General features: G+C 47.7%; 2 protein-coding genes across 2 annotated transcripts in view; one reads left to right on the top strand and one right to left on the bottom strand.

The window, feature by feature from the left end:
* SUGP1 (SURP and G-patch domain containing 1) overlaps positions 1-20642 on the bottom strand; it is a 230459-nt gene that overhangs the window by 104973 nt on the left and 104844 nt on the right. The gene's annotated exons all lie outside the window — the stretch shown is intronic.
* The window catches only part of MAU2 (MAU2 sister chromatid cohesion factor), a 120252-nt gene that overhangs the window by 7734 nt on the left and 91876 nt on the right, over positions 1-20642 (top strand). The window lies entirely within an intron of this gene.

Below are 20642 nucleotides of genomic sequence, written 5' to 3'. Positions count from 1 at the left end.
ATTAAGCTTTGATATTTGAGTCTTTTGATTTGATTGAGAACATAGTTGTTGATCAATAATAAAAATAATCCTCTAAAATAAAACTTGCCTAATAATTCTGCACACATTGTAGAGATAAACCTTCATATATGGTTTTGCATTTTACTCTCTTGATTAATTATTTAAGGTACTTTGCCATGGACCTATTTTTGTGGCATAATTTCCACAGCAGATAAAATGCAGTGAAATCTGCTGTTGTCCATGTATACCCAAAATGTCACCCTTTGCATTGTAAGGGCTAGAATCCGTGATATATCCACAGTATAAATTGACATTCTGCTGGTCAAAATTCAGTCTTTCTCAGTAGTGCATCAGTGACATTTTCTTCTAGTATGATACACAGTAGCTTTGCAGGTATCTCAACCCTCATGCAAACACAAAGATCTCTGTAGAATCAGAAGTGGTTATTATGGGGGGCATCCTAATCATACTCCTGCCTTACACACTAGATTGTCTGCCGAGCCATCTCCCATACACAGGAGAACTCATTTGGTCCAAGCGCTCCTTTGTTTTCTGAAAGAGTTGCCACCAGACATACTGTGTCCTCCTCTATAGGAAGACTTACACGGTAGTTTTCTACAGTGAGGGTTATGCCGATGCATATCAGTCCATCACATACAGTGAAGGAAATAATTATTTGATCCTTTGCTGATTTTGTAAGTTTGCCCACTGACAAAGACATGAACAGTCTATAATTTCTCCTATGCCTCATTGGGGACACAAGGCCATGGGTGTTATGCTGCTGCCACTAGGAGGACACAAAGTGAATATAGAAAGATTATCTCCTCCCCTGCAGTTTACACCCTCCTGCTGGCTCTAAGTGAACCAGTTCTTGCTTAGTGTCTGTGAGGCCATGTGCACACGTTCAGTATTTTTCGCGTTTTTTTCGCGTTTTTTCGCTATAAAAACGTGATAAAAACGCGAAAAAAACGCTAACATATGCCTCCCATTATTTTCAGTGTATTCCGCATTTTTTGTGCAAATGTAGCCTTTTTTTCCGCGAAAAAATCGCATAGCGGAAAAAAAAGCAACATGTTCATTAAAATGCGGAATTGCAGGGGATTCCGCACACCTAGGGGTCCATTGATCTGCTTACTTCCCGCACGGGGCTGTGCCCACGATGCGGGAAGTAAGCAGATTATGTGCGGTTGGTACCCAGGGTGGAGGAGAGGAGACTCTCCTCCACGCACTGGGCACCATATAATTGGTAAAAAAATAAGAATTAAAATAAAAAATAGTCCTATACTCACCCTCTGATGGCCCCCGAAGTGTTCCCGCCTCTGTGCTGCACGCTGGCTTCGGTTCCTGTAGCTGGTGTGCGGTGAAGGACCTTGCCGAATGACGTCACTGTCCTGTGATTGGCCGAGACCGCTCACGTGACCGTGACGTCATGGAAGGCCCTGCGCGCACACATCAGCTATACGGAACGGACGCCGGTGAGGAGATCTGATGTCTGCGGGTGAGTATAAGCATTTTTTTTATTTTTTTTATTATTTTTAAACGTTCTATCTTTTACTATAGATGCTGCAAAAGCAGCATCTATAGTAACAAGTTGGTCACACTTGTCAAACGCTATGTTTGACAAGTGTGACCAACTTGTCAGTCAGTTTTCCAAGCGATGCTACAGATCGCTTGGAGAACTTTAGCATTCTGCAAGCTAATTACGCTTGCAGAATGCTAAAAAAACGCAAAAAAAAAAAATGCGGATTTCTTGCAGAAAATTTCCGGTTTTCTTCAGGAAATTTCTGCAAGAAATCCGCAACGTGTGCACATACCCTAAGAGGCACTTGGGGCTGGTTATTCAGACCCCCAACGTTTTTGTTATTTTTTTACTTTTCTGTAAATTTGTATTATTTAATTAACGTAGTGAAGGGGGCGATGGATCCTTTAACCCCTTTCTGACATCTGACGTACTATCCCGTCGAGGTGGGGTGGGCCCATATGACCACCGACGGGATAGTACGTCATATGCGATCGGCCGCGCTCACGGGGGGATCGCGGCCGGGTGTCAGCTATGTGCCAGGAGCGGTCACGGACCGCCCCCGGCACATTAACCCGCGACACACTGCGATCAAACATGATCGCAGTGTACCGGCGGTACAGGGAAGCATCGTGCAGGGAGGGGGCTCCCTGCGTGCTTCCCTGAGACGATCGGTACAAGGCGATGTACTCACCTTGTACCGAGCGTCTCCTCCCTGCAGTCCCCGGATCCAAAATGGCCGCAGGGCTGCATCTGGGTCCTGCAGGGAGTACTTCCAGGTCCACAGCAGGTGCTGATAAGCCTGCACGGCTGTATGTCAGATCGCTGATCTGACAGAGTGCTGTGCAAACTGTCAGATCAGCGATCTGTGATGTCCCCTCCCTGGGACAAAGTAAAAAAAACAAATTTCCACATGTGTAAAAAAAAAAAAAAATCCTAAATAAAGAAAAAAATATATATATATATTATTCCCATAAATAAATTTCTTAATCTAAAAAAAACCAAAAGTACATATATTTAGTATCGCGCGTCCGTAATGACCCGTCCTATAAAACTGTCCCACTAGTTAACCCCTTCAGTGAACACCGTAAGAAAACAACAACAAAAAAGAGCCAAAAAACAACGCTTTATTATCATACCGCCGAACAAAAAGTGGAATAACACGCGATCAAAAAGACGGATATAAATAACCATGGTACCGCTGAAAACGTCATCTTGTCCCGCAAAAAACGAGCCGCCATACAGCATCATAAGCAAAAAAAAAAAAAAAAAAAGTTATAGTCCTCAGAATAAAGCGATGCCAAAATAATTATTTTTTCTATAAAATAGCTTTTATCGTATAAAAGCGCCAAAACATAATAAAAGTGATATAAATGAGATATCGCTGTAATCGAACTGACCCGAAGAATAAAACTGCTTTATCAATTTTACCAAACGTGGAACGGTATAAACGCCTCCCCCAAAAGAAATTCTTGAATAGCTGGTTTTTGGTCATTCTGCCTCACAAAAATCGGAATAAAAAGTGATCAAAAACTGTCACGTGTCCGAAAGTGTTACCAATAAAAACGTCAACTCGTCCCGCAAAAAACAAGACCTCACATGACTCTGTGGACCAAAATATGGAAAAATTATAGGTCTCAAAATGTGGAGACGCAAAAACTTTTTTGCTATAAAAAGCATCTTTTAGTGTGTGACAGCTGCCAATCATAAAAATCCGATATAAAAAACGCTATAAAAGTAAATCAAACCCCCCTTCATCACCCCCTTAGTTAGGGAAAAATAATAAAATTAAAAAAATGTATTTATTTCCATTTTCCCGTTAGGTTAGGGCTAGGGTTGGAGCTAAAGTTAGGGTTGGGGCTAAAGTTAGGGTTAGGGTTTGGATTACATTTACGGTTGGGATTAGGGTTGGGATTAGAGTTAGGGGTGTGTCAGGGTTAGGGGTGTGGTTAGGGTTACCATTGGGATTAGGATTAGGGGTGTGTTTAGATTAGGGTTTCAGGTAGAATTGGGGAGTTTCCACTGTTCAGGCACATCAGGGGCTCTCCAAACGCGACATGGCGTCCGATCTCAATTCCAGCCAATTCTACGTTGAAAAAGTAAAACAGTGCTCCTTCCCTTCCGAGCTCTCCCGTGCGCCCAAACAGGGGTTTACTCCAACATATCGGGTATCAGTGTACTCGGGACAAATTGGACAACAACTTTTGGGGTTGAAGTTCTCTTGTTATCCTTGGGAAAATAAAAATTGGGGGGGCTAAAAATCATTTTTGTGGGAAAAAAAAGATTTTTTATTTTCACGGCTCTGCGTTGTAAACTGTAGTGAAACACTTGGGGGTTCAAAGTTCTCACAACACATCTAGATAAGTTCCTTGGGAGGTCTAGTTTCCAATATGGGGTCACTTGTGGGGGGTTTCTACTGTTTGGGTACATCAGGGGCTCTGCAAATGCAACGTGACGCCTGCAGGCCAATCCATCTAAGTCTGCATTCCAAATGGCGCTCCTTCCCTTCCGAGCTCTGCCATGCGCCCAAACAGTGGTTCCCCCCCACATATGGGGTATCAGCGTACTCAGGACAAATTGGACAACAACTTTTAGGGTTCAATTTATCCTGTTACCCTTGTGAAAATACAAAACTGGGGGCTAAAAAATCATTTTTGTGAAAAAAAAAAAAAAAAAAAGAATTTTTATTTTCACGGCTCTGCGTTATAAACTGTAGTGAAACACTTGGGGGTTCAAAGCTCTCAAACCACATCTAGATAAGTTCCTTAGGGGGTCTACTTTCCAAAACGGTGTCACTTGTGGGGGGTTTTAATTTTTAGGCACATCAGGGGCTCTCTAAACGCAACATGGCGTCCCATCTCAATTCCAGTCAATTTTGCAATGAAAAGTCAAATGGCGCTCCTTCCCTTCCGAGCTCTGCCATGCGCCCAAACAATGGTTTACACCCACATATGTGGGTGTCCATTTTCTCCTGTTACCCTTGGTAAAATAAAACAAATTGGAGCTGAAATAAATTTTGTGTGAAAAAAAGTTAAATGTTCATTTTTATTTAAATATTCCTGTGAAACACCTGAAGGGTTAATAAACTTCTTGAATATGGTTTTGAGCACCTTGAGGGGTGCAGTTTTTAGAAAATACCCAAGTGTGACACCATTCTATCATATAGACCCCTCAAAATGACTTAAATGAGATGTGGTCCCTAAAAAAAAAATGGTATTGTAAAAATGAGAAATTTCTGGTCAAATTTTAACCCTTATAACTCTCTAACAAAAAAATATTGGTTCCAAAATTGTGCTGATGTAAAGTAGACATGTGGGAAATGTTAATTATTAAGTATTTTGCGTGACATATCTGTGATTTAAGGGCATAAAAATTCAAAGTTGGAAAATTGCGAAATTTGCAAAATTTTCGCCAAATTTCCGTTTTTTTTCACAAATAAACGCAAGTTATATTGAATAAATGTTACCACTAACATGAAGTACAATATCTCACGAGAAAACAATGTCAGAATCGCCAAGATCCGTTGAAGCGTTCCAGAGTTATAACCTCATAAAGGGACAGTGGTCAGAATTGTAAAAATTTACCTGGTCATTAAAGGGAACCTGTCACCTGAATTTGGCGGGACCAGTTTTGGGTCATATGGGCGGGGTTTTCGGGTGTTTGATTCACCCTTTCCTTACCCGCTGGCTGCATGCTGGCCGCAATATTGCCTTGCGCAGGTGTGTACTCCGGAGGACAGAGAATGAACTTCAATCCAATATTGCGGCCAGCATGCAGCCAGCGGGTAAGGAAAGGGTGAATCAAACACCCGAAAACCCCGCCCATATGACCCAAAACTGGTCCCGCCAAATTCAGGTGACAGGTTCCCTTTAACGTGCAAACCACCCTTGGGGGTAAAGGGGTTAAAGGTTCCGAACTCTCCCGAATAATCAACAGGCGAGAACGCGGAGTTTCGCCTCCCCGTACCCTCTCCTGCGACGTGGGATGCCATACTTGAGCTCACTTTAGGGGCGACGGTTCTTTCGGGTCCCGATCTCCCCACACCAGCAACGGGCGAGCACACAGAGTGTCGCCTCTATGTATCCTCTCCTGGAGCCAGGCCCATAGCCGGACATCTTGCCCTGTTCCATCCTATGGGAGTGAACCCACTAGATGTACAAAGGCCCTTCATTGGCGTCCGTGCAGCCCCCCACTGCATCACCACTGATTGTAAGTGGATGATGAAAGGAGGCAGAACGGCTCTCTCCACCTCCCCTTGTCTATGGGAATGATGGATTGAGAGTGAACCCTAGGACCAGCACACTTGCAGCTCCGGCTCTGCTACATCCGTGAGCAAGACTGCAGCTGGTAGGCAGAGGCTCCATCCGGCAGAGAAGGGGGTCCCAGGGAGGGGGAGGAGTTCCAGTGTCCTGCCGTGTTTTTTTTTGTAACCCAATACATCCAATCTTAGTTTGCCTCCCAGCAGCGCCGGGGTTCCGGTCGCTCCCCAGCTTCTGGCAGGCTCGGCGGGCGCTGCGGTGAGCGACCGCGGCCCGCACCTTCCCTTGGCCCAGAAATTTAGTCCCCAGCTTCTAGCCGGGATAGGCCGCAGGCTCGGCGGGCGCTGTGGTGAACTGCAGCCCGCACTTTCCCCGGCCCCAGAAATTTAATCCCCAGCTTCTAGCCAGGATAGGCCTCAATTTTATGGCCCCACCTACGGGGGAGGCGCTGTCCTTGCATTTAGAGCGAGAAGCGCCTTCCTTATCTCGGCGGCCATCTTCCTACACCTCTGGCAGGGCAGCCGTGTTTTTTTTCTGGGAGCCTGGACACAGCAGGAGCAGCGCTGATAGAAGTGCTGTGTGGGCGACAGACAGCGGCACCTCCCCTGGGGACTCAAGACACAGGACGTAGAGAATTGGGCGGCAGACTTTCTCAGTCGCCAGGATCTCGCCTCGGGAGAGTGGTCTCTGCATCCGGAAGTCTTTCAGCAGATCTGCTGTCTCTGGGGGACTCCGGATATGGATCTGATGGCCTCAACGCTAAACGCCAAAGTTCCCGAGTTCATAGCTCGGTCCGACGACCCAGTGTCCATCGGAGAGGACGCACTGGTCCTTCCGTGGCATCAATTTCGGCTTCCGTATGTGTTCCCTCCGCTCCCCTTCCGAGAGTCATCAAGAAGATCAGAGCGGAAAGGGTACCAGTGATCCTGGTTGTGCCGGGCATAGTACGTGGAGCTAGTTCAACTCGTCGCCGACGTTCGCTGGCGAGTGCCAGATCCGCCAGATCTGCTGCCCCAGGACCCTATTTACCATCAAAACTCCGAGGCCCTGTGTTTAACGGTGTGGCCATTGAATCCTGGGTTCTAGCTCACTCAGGACTCTCTCATTAAGTAATCTCCACCATGCTTAATGCTAGGAAGCCCGTGTCTATGCGCATTTATCATTGCACCTGGAAGACCTTCTCATGGTGCAAAGACCGTGGACGCTCTCCTCTTGACTTCTACATTACTTCCATTTTGGAATTTCTGCAGACCGGATTGGAGTCAGGTCTCACGCTTAGCTCACTCAAAGGTCAGATTTCAGCCTTATCGGTTCTGTTCCAATGCAGGATTGCCAGCAGATTACAGGTGAAGATCTTCATTCAGGGAGTCTCTCATGTGGTGCCTCCCTATAAAATGCCGTTGGAACCATGGGATCTTAATTTGGTCCTCGGTGTTTTACAAGAGGTCCCTTTTTTGAACCGCTGCAGGATTTATCACTAACTTTCCTTTCCTGGAAAGTAGCTTTTCTAGTCTCTGTCACCTCAATCAGGCGGGTCTCGGAGTTGGCGGCCCTGTCCTGCCGAGCTCCGTTCCTGAATTTCCATCAAGACAAGGTGGTTCTTAGAACGTCCCCTTCTTTTCTGCAGAAAGTTGTCTCTTCCTTCCATCTCAACGAGGATATTGTTTTACCCTTACTTTTTCCGGCATCAGTACATCGTATCGAGAAGGCTCTTCACACCCTGGATCTAGTGAGAGCCCTGAAGAGATATGTCTCGCGGACTGCGTCTTTTCGCAAGTCAGATTCTCTATTCGTGCTTCTGGAGGGGCATAGGAAGGGCCTAGCCGCTTCAAAGGCCACAATAGCCAAGTGGATCCGCTCGGCTATTTAGGAGTCCTACCGTGTCAGGGGCGAACCTGTCCCAGCAGGGATTAAGGCACACTCCACTCGGTCAGTGGGCACCTCTTGGGCCATTCGGCACCAGGCGTCAGCAGAAAAGGTCTGCAGAGCTGCAACCTGGTCCAGCTTGCTTACTTTCACAAAACATTACAGTATTCATTCTCAGGTCTCAGCAGATTCGGCCCTCGGCAGCCTCATTCTACAGGCGGCAGTACCGCATCTCTATAAGTTGTAGGTACATGGGGTAATAGCAGTTGTTGTTCGCCACCCAGGGACTCCTTTAGGACATCCCAAGGTCCTGTGTCCCCCAATGAGGCATAGGAGAAATAGGTATTTTTGTGTACTCACCGTAAAATCCTTTTCTCCGAGCCAATCATTGGGGGACACAGCACCCACCCTGTTAGTCTAATGACTTGTTTGTTTTTTGGTTTTGACATACCGTATATACTCGAGTATAAGCCGAGATTTTCAGCCCACTTTTTTGGCTGAAAATGCCCCTCTCGGCTTATACTTGAGTCATTATCCCAGGGGGTCGGCAGGGGAGGGGGAGTGGCAGCTGTCAAATCATACTTACCTTCTCCCGGCACGTCTCTGCACGTTCCTGCTTCTCCGGCGCCCGCAGCTTCTTCCTGTGTTCAGCGGTGACTTGGTACCGCTCATTAAAGTAATGAATATGGACGCATATTCATTACTTTAACGAGCGGTACAATGTGACCTCTGAACACAGGAAGAAGCTGCGGGCGCCGAAGATCACTTGTCAGTGAGTAGCTGCCAGGGACCGAGCCGGGAGCAGGTGCGTATAATGGGGACTGGAGGGTGAGTATTGCTCGATATTCACCTGTCCACGTTCCACCGCTGGGTGCCGCTGCGTCCTCTGCCAGTGACGTTCAGGTCAGAGGGCACGATGACGCGATTAGTGTGCTTGCCGCCCTCTGCCAGAACAGTCACTGCGGAGGATGCGGAAGACACAGCTGCGGAACGCAGACAGGTGAATATTGCAAGTGCCGGGGGCCTGCTCAGGACAAGAGGTGAGTATGTGATTTATTTATTTTTTATTTTATTATCGCAGCAGCCGGCTATGGGGCATCTTATGGGGCCATAATCAATCTACACGGTGTTCCAAATTATTATGCAAATAATATTTCCTCATATTTTCTCTAAATTACCTATCTGAATTGCAGTTATTGTTATTTTCCAGTCATCTACTATTCTAGTATGATTGCAATGTTTTGGAACAAACTGCCTATGAAATCAGTATCTTTAAAAAAAAAAAAAATAAACACTCAAAATGCCCGTTCCAAATTATTATGCACAGCAGAGTTTTCAACCTTTTTTTTTTTTTTTTTGAACAAAAAAATGGTCAATTGTGAAGTTATAAGCATTATCAGCTTATTACAAAATGAAATCAAACAGTTTTCAAGTGAAAACTTTATTCTAGGTGATGTTACATTTGCACATAGGACCCCTTGTTCGAAAGAAGCTTCGGAACTCTCTCGTCCATTGAATTTGTCAGTTTTTGGATGGTTTCTGCTTCAATTGTTTTGCATGTGGACAGAATACCCTCCCAGAGCTGTTGCTTAGATGTGAACTGCCTCCCACCATCATAGACACTCCTTTTGATGATGCTCCAGAGGTTCTCAATGGGGTTGAGGTCAGGGGAAGATGGTGGCCACACCATAAGTTTGTCCTCTTTTATGCCCATAGCAGCCAGAGATGCAGATGTGTTTTTTGCAGCATGAGACGGTGCATTATCATGCATGAAAATGATCTTGCTGCGGAAAGCACAGTTCTTCCCCTTGAACCATGGCAGGAAGTGTTTTTAGAAACTCCACATAGATTATGAAGTTCATCTTTACCCTTTCAGGGATCATAAAGGGGCCGACAATCTCTCTCCCCATGATTCCAGCCCAAAACATTACTCCACCTCCTCCTTGTTGGCGCCTTAGCCGTGTTTTCATGGGGTGTCCATCAACCAGCCATCCTCCACTCCATCCATCTGGACCATCGAGCGTTGCACGGCACTCATCGGTGAACAAAACAGTTTGGAAGTCAGTCTTCATGTATCGTTCGGCCCACTGGAGCCGTTTCTGCTTGTGTGCAGTGGATAGAGGTGGTCGACAGGATGGCTTACGCACAGCTGCAAACCTCTGAAGGACCCTGCATCTTGTTGTTCTGGGGACGTTGGAGGCACCAGCAGCTTCAAAAACTTGTCTGCTGCTATGACAAGGCATTTTTGCAGCTGCTCTTTTAACCTTACGCAATTGCCTGTTGGAAAGAGTCCTCAATTTTTCCTTATCAGCACGCACACGTGTGTGCTGGGAATCAGCTACATACTTCTTGATTGTGCGATGATCACGATGAACTGTCTTGGCAATGTTGATTGTAGTCATGCCTTGACCTAAATACTCCACAATTTTTGCTTCTGAGCAGCCGACACATCCTTTTTCTTTCCCATTTTGGCAAAAAATGTAGGCTGCTTAATAATGTGGAACAGCCTTCTTAAGTAGTCTTGCCTATATTTGGACACACCTGCCAAACTAATTTGCACAGGTATCTGCAATTGCTTTCAGTGATATAAAGAGCCCTGACACACATCACCATCAATGAGTTTAAATGACAAACAAAAAAATTCTAACCTTATCACTCCTAAACTCTTTGTGCATAATAATTTGGAACACAGTGTATGCAGCATTGTATGGGGCACATTATCTATGGAGCATCTTATGGGGCCCATCATAAACTTTATGGAGCATTTTATGGGGCATATTTTATTATGGAGCATCTTATGGGGCCATCATGAACTGTATGGAGAAATTATATGGGGCTCCTGATTCAATATGGATATTCAAAAACACTTAACCTACTGATGTCTCAATTAATTTTACTTTTATTGGTATCTATTTCTATTTTTGAAATTTACCGGTAGCTGCTGCATTTCCCACCCTAGGCTTATACTCGAGTCATTAAGTTTTCCCAGTTTTTTGTGGCAAAATTAGGAGTCTCGGTTTATACTCGGGTCGGCTTATACTCAAGTATATACGGTAGTTTATTCTTTTTAATGGTTTTAAGCTCCTACTGCTTTGTTACCGAACTGGTTCACTTAGAGCCAGCAGGAGGGTGTATAATGCAGGGGAGGAGTTACTTTCTATATTCACTTAGTGTCCTCCTAGTGGCAGCAGCATAACACACATGGTCCTATGACCCCCAATGATTGGCTCAGAGAAAAGGATTTTACGGTGAGTACACAAAAATCCCTATTTTAAGATTTTAAGAGTAGGTTAATTTTATCATTGAGAGAGAGAATATCAAAAATAAAATCCAGAAAATCACATGGTATAATTTTCTATAATTTTTTTTGCGTTTTGCAGTGAGAAATAAGTATTTGATCCTCTACCAACCATTAAAAGTTCTGGTTCCTACAGACCAGTTAGACGCTCCTAACCAACTCGTTACCTGCATTAAAGACCTCTGTCTTACATAGTCACCTTTATAAAAGACTCCTGTCCACAAACTCAATCAGTCAGACTCTAACCTCTACAACATGGACAAGACCAAATTTTCTGGATTTTATTTTTGGTATTCTATCTCTCAATGTTAAAATTAACCTACCGTATATACTCGTGTATAAGCCGAGATTTTCAGCTCATTTTTTTTGTGCTGAAAACGCCCCCCTCGGCTTCTATTCGAGTCATGGTTCCAGGAAGCCAGAGGGGAAGCAGGGAGCCGGCGACTGTAGCACAGTTACAGCTGCAGCCGCCGCCTCCCAGAAGACATGAATACTCACCCTCCGTCGCTGCATCTCCCTCCTGGCGCGGCAGCTCATTCTGTTCCTGTGGTGGTACCGCTCATTAAGGTCATAGGCGTGGAGCGCATATTCATGACCTTAATGAGCGGTACCACGTGACCGCTCAGCACAGGAAGAAGACGCCGGGACAATGGACATGCAGGGACAACACGAGGAGGGGGAGGATGGGGGAGCCCAGCTATGCATACAAGATGGGACAGGGGGAGCCATGCATACAACAGGGGGAGCTACACAGAGCAGGACAGGATGGGGGGAACCACTCATATCGGGATAGGAATGAGGGGACAATGCATACCTGGCTTATACTCGAGTCAATAAGCTTAACCAGTTTTCCATGGCAAAATAAGGTGCCTCGGCTTATACTCGGGTCGGCTTATACTCGAGTATATACGGTACTCTTAAAAATGTATAGGCTGTTCATGTCTTTATCAGTGGGCAAACTTACAAAATCAGCAAGGGATCAAATACTTCCATCACTGTTTCAAAAGGACACACTTCGTATACACCTATAACACGTTAGACATGTTCACCAAGATGCTGAGATATAATATGCCCTGCACTCAACGTTGGATCAGATGAGGGCTTATGTATTAGTTTTAGTTTACCATGCTTGATGTCTGATTGACATTTAACCCCATAATGGCCTGATCGTGGATGTGGGTGCTATATAGAGGTGAGATCTGTAACGTAATTCTTTTCTCATACTAGACAGTAAGTATTGATGGCTGTAGGCCAGTTGAATATTTGCCTCCCGAGTTGCATCCAGTTTTTCAATCATTATAGAGAGAGGTGTGCTCATTCTGCAGTCCTAAGAATTGATTTGTGGCTGTGAGCTGCTGATGTCATTGTTCCTCAGCCTCGCTGCACTAGTTTTAGTGAATCAGTGTTGTGCATAGGCATCTTGTACTGTGTTTTATTGAAGCTTTCTTCCTAATATTTTAAGATATGTTGACTAGAATATATCACAAACAATTCTGTGGCACAACCAAACTTTAGTTTACTGACCCCTATTGTTCTCAGCTATAGAAACCAATAATTGTATATTTAAACTGCACAATATGGGGCTGCTCATCCTTTCAAGTACAAGGGAATTTTGCATTTTCTCCTACGCCTCATTGGGGGACACAGGACCATGGGTGTATGCTTGCTGCCACTAGGAGGACACTAAGTAGACAGAAAATTTAACTCCTCCTCTGCAGTATACACCCCTTCACTGGATACAATTTCAACCAGTTCTTGCTTAGTGTCTTAGGAGGCACTTGGGTCTTTTTTCCCAGACCCCAACTTTATTTATTTTGATTTTTGATTTTTTAATTTTATGTAAATTTTTAATTTTTTATTTAACGGAGTGAAGGGGGCGACGGGTCCTTTTTTCATAGGGTCCGCTCTCCCCCGAACCAACAACAGGCGAGCACGGCGAGTATACCTCCCCGTCCCTCTCCTGCGACGTATGGCGCACGAAAAGTTTGCGCCAGGGCAACGGTTCCTATACGGTCCCGCTTTCCCCCAATCCCCTCCAGGACCCTGCATTACAGCAATGTAATTTGGAGAAGAATGCAGTCCGGAGGGGATGTTGTGCCGCAGCCCCCTCTGCTACTGCAGCCTGATGCATCAGGGGCCTCTCCATCCCCGTCCAGGGTGCATGGATTGAGTGCACATCCTCACAGAAGGCAGGCCTGTGAGAACCGGGACAGGCGGCTGTAAGTACCTTCAGGGGATCTCCCCCTGCTCCCCCTTAGCGGTTGCGTTGCGGTCCGGGTCCCCAGGGAGAGGCACCGCCGACCGGGGGTCGGTGGTGCTCGGCGGCGCTACGTCGCGGCCGCCGCCGCACATCGTCGGCAGGCCCTAAAATTTAGTCCCCGGCTTCTTCAGCCGGAGTAGGCCGCAGGGGGAAAAATCTCCTCCCACGGCCGTAGCTCCGCCCCCTACACCGGCGCTTCTCGTCTGGGACGAGAAGCGCTCTCCAAATCTCGGGGGCCATATTCTCACTCTCTCTCTGTACGGAGCCCACGCTGCTGCAGCGCTCCTGGAGAATTCCTGGAAAAGAACCGCCAATCTCTCTCTGGGGACACAGAAAGGACCGTGGGTAAGCTGCTTCAAGAAAGCTTAACCCCTTCTCTGCGCATACTGCCCGCTCTGTCCCCAAGGCACCATGTCTCAATCCAAGGAGACAAAAAAGGGTAACAAGAAGCACACAGTGTTTTTCACTGTATGTGCCACTTGCAATGCGGCCCTGCCCCGAGCCCACACTAGCCCCTTGTGTGTAGACTGCGTCTCACCCTCTGTGCAGCCGTCCCTTGCCGGTACCGTCGCCGATGCCGCAGCCGTCGACCCGGTAGAGCCTAGTCCCCCTGAGTGGGCAACCTCTCTGTCACGATCTGTGGCTTCCCTAGCCAGGGCAATTGACTCCCTCCGGGGCCCCCCTCCAGGTCGGACCATGGAGGATTCAGACGACGATATGGAGTCGTCTACCAGCAGGGGGCGTAACCGGTCACTTTCCACCCGGGGCTCTAGAAAACGTGTTCACGTTTCATCCCCTGACCATCAGCTAGCGGGCCCTTCAGTACCCGCAAGCTCTGCTTCCCGGTCCCCTTCTCCTAAATCGGATGACTCTGAATATGAGTCCGACATTTCCTACGTTCAGGAACCCCCCTCCTCCCAGGAGTCTCTCGACTCTCTCATTGAGGCGGTAAATCAGACCCTGAAGGTGACTGAGGACTCCGCATCGGAACCCGAACACGCGGTGTCTTTCAAAAAAACTAAACGGGTTAAAAAGGTTTTTGTCACTCACCCTCACTTCAAAGAGGTTGTACAAAAACATAGGGATCGCCCAGATAAACGCTTCATAGGGCAAAAATTCATAGAGGCCAAATACCCCTTTTCTCGGGAATTAGTCAAAGACTGGCTACAGTCTCCCTCGGTGGACCCTGCTGTGTCACACCTCGCGTCCAAGACCATCCTGTCTCTTTCGGACGGTTCCTCCGTTAAGAATCCCTCCGATCGCCAGATTGATTATCTGGCTCGTTCCGCCTTCGAGGCCACAGGAGCGTCTCTCTTCCCATCCTTCGCCGCCTCTTGGGTGGCTAAGGCTATGGTCTCTTGGACTGAGACTCTTTCCTCTAACATCCAAGCCAGTGATTTACCTCCAGAAGCCAGCATCCTGGTTAACCAGATAGCGCAGGCCGGAGATTTCATAGTCAACGCCTCTATGGACGCAGCTAATTGCGCTGCACAGGCAGCCGCCAATGCAATCTCCATCAGGAGAGCCCTGTGGCTCAGGGATTGGCGAGCAGATTCGGCTTCTAAACGCTCTCTAACAGCCCTGCCTTACCAGGCGGGTCGGTTATTTGGAGAAAAATTGGACCAAATGATCTCGGATGCTACCGGAGGGAAAAGTAAATTTCTCCCCCAGCAAAAGCCTACCCGGCCCTTTCGGTACCAGCAGCAACCTCCATTTCGGCCGTTTCGGCCCAATTCCAACTGGTCTTCCTCATCTCCTACCCCCGCATCAGGACGGGGTTCGCGCGGTGGCCGAGGCACCCAGGTCTCTTACAGACCTAATCGTAACTGGAGACCCAGGCCTAAACCTCCCGGATCTAAGGGATCCGCATCACAGGGATCCTCCGCCCAATGACTCCTTGCTCCATCCGGTGGACTCCGACAAAGTAGGCGGACGTCTACTTTTGTTCCATCAGACCTGGCTCTCAGTCGTTTCCGACGAGTGGGTCAGAGAGCTGGTGTCCACCGGATACAAAATAGAATTTTCCTCCCTCCCCCCTACACGCTTCTTCCAATCTTGCCCTCAAAGGTCAAAGACCACAGCGTTTCTCCAGGCAATACGGGCACTACAAAGGGACGGAGTCATCATTCCGGTCCCCCTAGAACAAAGATTCAAGGGTTTCTATTCGAATCTGTTCGTGGTTCCAAAGAAGGACGGATCACTTCGTCCGATCCTAGACCTGAAGCTACTAAACAGATTCATAAAAATCAGACACTTCAGGATGGAATCCCTCCGTTCTGTGGTCGCGTCTATGGAAAAGGGAGAATTCCTGGCATCCATAGACATCAAGGATGCCTACCTGCACATACCGATTTTCCCTCCGCATCAGCAGTTCCTTCGCTTCGCCTTTTGCGGGGAACACTTCCAATTTGTGGCCTTGCCCTTCGGTCTCGCCACCGCCCCCAGAGTTTTCACGAAGGTCATGGCGGCTGCCATGGCCATTCTTCATTCCAGGGGAGTGGTGGTAATTCCGTACTTGGACGATCTACTGATAAAGGGTCCTTCCTACCCGGCGTGCGAAGAGTCCGTCGTTCTCACGGTGGATACTCTTTCTCGTCTGGGATGGAAGATAAATTACGAAAAATCTTCTCCAATTCCGGCTCAACAAATCTCCTTCCTGGGGATGATACTAGACACTTCCCGCGGTCTGGTCATACTCCCTCAAGACAAGGTTTTGGCCTTGCAGCAGGGAGCCCAGCGTCTTTCTCGCCCAGTATCCCACTCCATTCGCGCCAGCATGCGAGTTCTCGGGCAGATGGTAGCGGCCATGGAAGCGGTCCCATTTGCGCAGTTTCACCTCCGTCCCCTGCAACATGCACTATTGTCGGCTTGGGACGGCAACCCGTCCTCCCTCGATCGCCGATTCATCCTGTCCCCTCGGGTCAGGAAGACCCTCAGGTGGTGGACGCTGAAGTCCTCCCTAACTCAGGGAAGGTCCTTTCTCCCAGTACGGTGGCTGGTGGTGACCACCGATGCCAGTCTCATAGGCTGGGGAGCGGTCTTCAACCATCACACAGCCCAGGGGCGGTGGTCCGCTCAAGAGTCTCGCCTTGCCATCAATATCCTCGAGATTCGAGCTATCAGGCTAGCATTGTACCAGTTTCACCGTCTTCTGGCAGGTCATCCAGTCAGAATCCAGTCCGACAACGCCACGGCCGTGGCGTATATCAATCGTCAGGGCGGAACTCGCAGCAGGACGGCCATGCTCGAGGTGTCTCACATCCTCCATTGGGCGGAGTCGAACCATTTGTCCATCTCGGCGATCCACATTCCAGGTGTGGAAAATTGGGCGGCGGACTTCCTCAGCCGCCAGGGCATCGCCTCCGGAGAGTGGTCCCTCCACCCGGAGGTCTTCCAGCAGATTTGCCATCGCTGGGGGACCCCGGATGTGGATCTTATGGCTTCCAGGATGAACAACAAGGTTCCTCAGTTCCTTGCTCGGTCCCTCGACCCACGGGCCCTCGGAGTAGACGCCCTGGTCCTGCCTTGGCGCCAATTCCGACTCCCGTACATTTTTCCTCCTCTTCCCCTACTACCGAGGGTCATCAAAAAGATCAGGACAGAGGGGGTACCAGTGATTCTCGTCGCGCCAGACTGGCCGCGTCGGGCATGGTACGCCGAAATGGTTCAGCTGGTAACCGACGTCCCTTGGCGTCTTCCAGATCGCACGGATCTTCTTTCACAGGGCCCAATTTTCCATCAGAACTCAAGGGCCCTGTCTTTGACGGCCTGGCTGTTGAGTCCTGGATTCTAGGCCAAGCGGGTTTTTCTCCCAGGGTGTCCTCCACCATGATCAGAGCTAGGAAACCTGTTTCCATGCGTAGTTATCACCGTACCTGGCGAATTTTTTTCTCATGGTGCGAGGCACAGGGACGGTCTCCTCTAGTATTTTCTGTCCCTTCCATACTGGAGTTTCTTCAGTCCGGACTAGAGTCGGGACTTGCCCTTAGCTCCCTAAAGGGTCAGGTTTCGGCATTGTCAGTTCTTTTCCAGCGGAAGATTGCCAATAGGTTGCCGGTGAAAACTTTTTTCCAGGGAGTCTCCCGTGTGGCGCCTCCCTACAAGTCACCCTTAGATCCGTGGGATCTCAACTTAGTTCTCGGAGCTCTTCAGGAGGCTCCCTTCGAACCACTGCAGGACGTTTCTTTAACCTTCCTTTCTTGGAAGGTAGTCTTCCTGGTAGCCGTCACGTCCATCAGACGGGTCTCGGAGTTGGCTGCGCTCTCCTGCCGCCCTCCCTTTCTAATTTTTCATCCGGACAAGGCGGTATTGAGGACCTCTCCCACCTTTTTGCCCAAGGTCGTCTCCTCTTTCCACCTCAATGAGGAGATTGTTTTACCTTCGTTCTGCCCAACACCTGTTCATCGCATCGAGAAGGCTCTACACACTCTTGATGTGGTGAGAGCTCTTCGTCGGTACGTCTCGAGGACGGCTCCCTTTCGTACGTCAGACGTCCTGTTCGTACTTCCAGAGGGGCCCAGGAGGGGTTCTCCTGCTTCAAAAGCCACTCTGGCAAAATGGATTCGGTCAGCCATTCAAGAATCCTATCGTGTCAAGGGTGTGCCTATCCCAGCTGGGATCAAGGCTCATTCTACTCGGTCGGTGGGCGCCTCGTGGGCCATTCGGCATCAGGCGTCGGCACAGCAGGTCTGCAAGGCTGCGACGTGGTCCAGTTTGCACACTTTTACCAAGCATTACCACATTCATTCTATTTCTTCTGCAGACGCCGCCCTTGGCAGGCGCATTCTGCAAGCGGCAGTTCCTTAAGCCGTAAGCCAGTGGTACATGGGGTATTAGCATATTGCTCCCCACCCAGGGACTGCTTTTGTACGTCCCATGGTCCTGTGTCCCCCAATGAGGCGTAGGAGAAAAGGAGATTTTTGTTTACTTACCGTAAAATCTTTTTCTCCGAGCCACTCATTGGGGGACACAGCACCCACCCTGTTAGCCTGTTTTGGCTTGTTGTTACTTCTTTGGTTTTGACATAGTTGTCTTTGTTCATGCTCCTACTGCTTTACTACCGAACTGGTTGAAATTGTATCCAGTGAAGGGGTGTATACTGCAGAGGAGGAGTTAAATTTTCTGTCTACTTAGTGTCCTCCTAGTGGCAGCAAGCATACACCCATGGTCCTGTGTCCCCCAATGAGTGGCTCGGAGAAAAAGATTTTACGGTAAGTAAACAAAAATCTCCTTTTTGTGCTTTTAATATTTTTCCTTAACCCCTTCGCGACATGCGCCGTACATGTACTGCGCATGTCGCATCCCCTGCTTTGATGTGCGCTCCGGCGGTGAGCGCACATCAAAGTCGCGACATGTCAGCTGTTTTGAACAGCTGACATGTGCGCGCAATAGCGGCGGGTGAAATCGCTATTCACCCGCCGCTATTAACCTGTTAAATGCCGCTGTCAAACTCAGACAGCGGCATTTAACTACCGCATCCGGCCGGGCGGCCGGATATGACGTCATCGCCGACCCCCGTCACATGATCGGGGGTCGGCGATGAGTCAGGAAGGTAACCATAGAGGTCCTTGAGACCTCTATGGTTACTGATCGCCGGTGGCTGTGAGCGCCCCCCTGTGGTCGGCGCTCACAGCACACCTGCATTTGAGCTACATAACAGCGATCTGATGATCGCTGTTATGTAGCAGAGCCGATCGGGCTGTGCCTGCTTCTAGCCTCCCATGGAGGCTATAGAAGCATGGCAAAAGTGGGAAAAAAAAGTTTTTAAAAATGTGAAAAAAATATTAAAAATATAAAAGTTTAAATCACCCCCCTTTCGCCCCATCCTAAATAAAACAATAAAAAAAAAACAAAACCTACACATATTTGGTATAGCCGCGTTCAGAATCGCCCGATCTATCAATTAAAAAAAAGCATTAACCTGATCGCTAAACAGCGTAGCGAGAAAAAAATCCGAAACGCCAGAATTACGTTTTTTTGGTCGCCGCGACATTGCGTTAAAATGCAATAACGGGCGATCAAAAGAACATATCTGCGCCAAAATGGTATCATTAAAAACGCCAGCTCAGCACGCAAAAAATAAGCCCTCACCCGACCCCAGATCACGAAAAATGGAGACGTTACGGGTATTGGAAAATGGCACTTTTTTTTTTTTTTTTTTTTTAAGCAAAGTTTGGAATTTTTTTTCACCACTTGGATAAAAAATAACCTGGTCATGTTAGGTGTCTATGAACTCGTAATGACCTAGAGAATCATAATGGCAGGTCAGTTTTAGCATTTAGTGAACCTAGCAAAATAGCCAAGCAAAAAACCAGTGTGGGATTGCACTTTTTTTGCAATTTCACCGCACTTGGAATTTTTTTCCCGTTTTCTAGTACACGACATGCTAAAACCAATGATGTCGTTCAAAAGTACAACTCGTCCCGCAAAAAATAAGCCCTCACATGGCCATATTGACAGAAAAATAAAAAAGTTATGGCTCTGGGAAGGAGGGGAGCGAAAAACGAAAACACAAAAACGAAAAAGGGCCGCGACTTGAAGGGGTTAATGGTCTTTCAAGAGCCATAACTTTTATTTCCTTGAAGTCCCTCTGGACTGCACTATGGAGGCCGTCGTCCTCCTCCTCCTTACAGGGACAGGAAACACACGAGAGGTTAAAAGGCCCCTCCCCACCCACCTCCCTTGGTGTTTTTCCTGTCCCTGCATGGAGGGACAGGCAAGAGGATCAAGCAGGAAGCTTACTGGAGAGGGCTCAGGGGGATTGTGTGGGCCGAGAGGGCTAAGGGGGATGAGCTTTCCCTCTACATTAACTTCTGAGGGCTTTTGAACTTCTTAAAATATATTTAGATTTTTATAAACGTTTGTTTTAGTTTCCTTAGGGGACTTGAATCTGCTATTGTTTGATCTCTTGTACTATATGCTGCAATACTATGGCATATCCGTAAATAGGCCGAGCTCCATAGACAGCAGTTTGTCTTATGACCAAGTACTAAAATGAGAGCTGCGGTACTAACTCATCAGTCCCCCATGATCAAATCATCTGGCGCTGATGGGAGCTAATGTGTCCTAGCACCGGCATTCTATTAAAATGGAATAAACATCAGCCATGTATGGAGCGTGTTCAGCCCCTAAGATCCCTCCACACATGCATACGCCTTCCCAGGAAGGTATTAAAACGCCCTATAAATGGCCACCATTGTTGATTGAAGGGGGTATTTTATAGTTTGAGTTGAGGTTTTTCTTAAATCCAGAGCGAAGAGGAATCCATGGCAGAGACACATTGGCATAGACTGGAGCATCTCTCCTCATTAGGGTAAGTTCACACAGGGCGTTTTTGCTTTTTTTTCCTGCAGCAAAGCCTGATCTTCTTGGCAGGAAATAAGCTGTGTCAAAAACGCAGGTTTAGGTTCGTTTTTTTTGGTGCGTTTTTTTTCTTTGTCC

The sequence above is a fragment of the Ranitomeya variabilis genome, chromosome 1 (assembly GCF_051348905.1).
Source record: "Ranitomeya variabilis isolate aRanVar5 chromosome 1, aRanVar5.hap1, whole genome shotgun sequence".
In the NCBI taxonomy this organism is placed as follows: Eukaryota; Metazoa; Chordata; class Amphibia; order Anura; family Dendrobatidae; genus Ranitomeya; species Ranitomeya variabilis.
The sequence above is the reverse complement of the archived record's forward strand: the minus strand, read 5'-3'. Positions and strand labels throughout refer to the sequence as shown.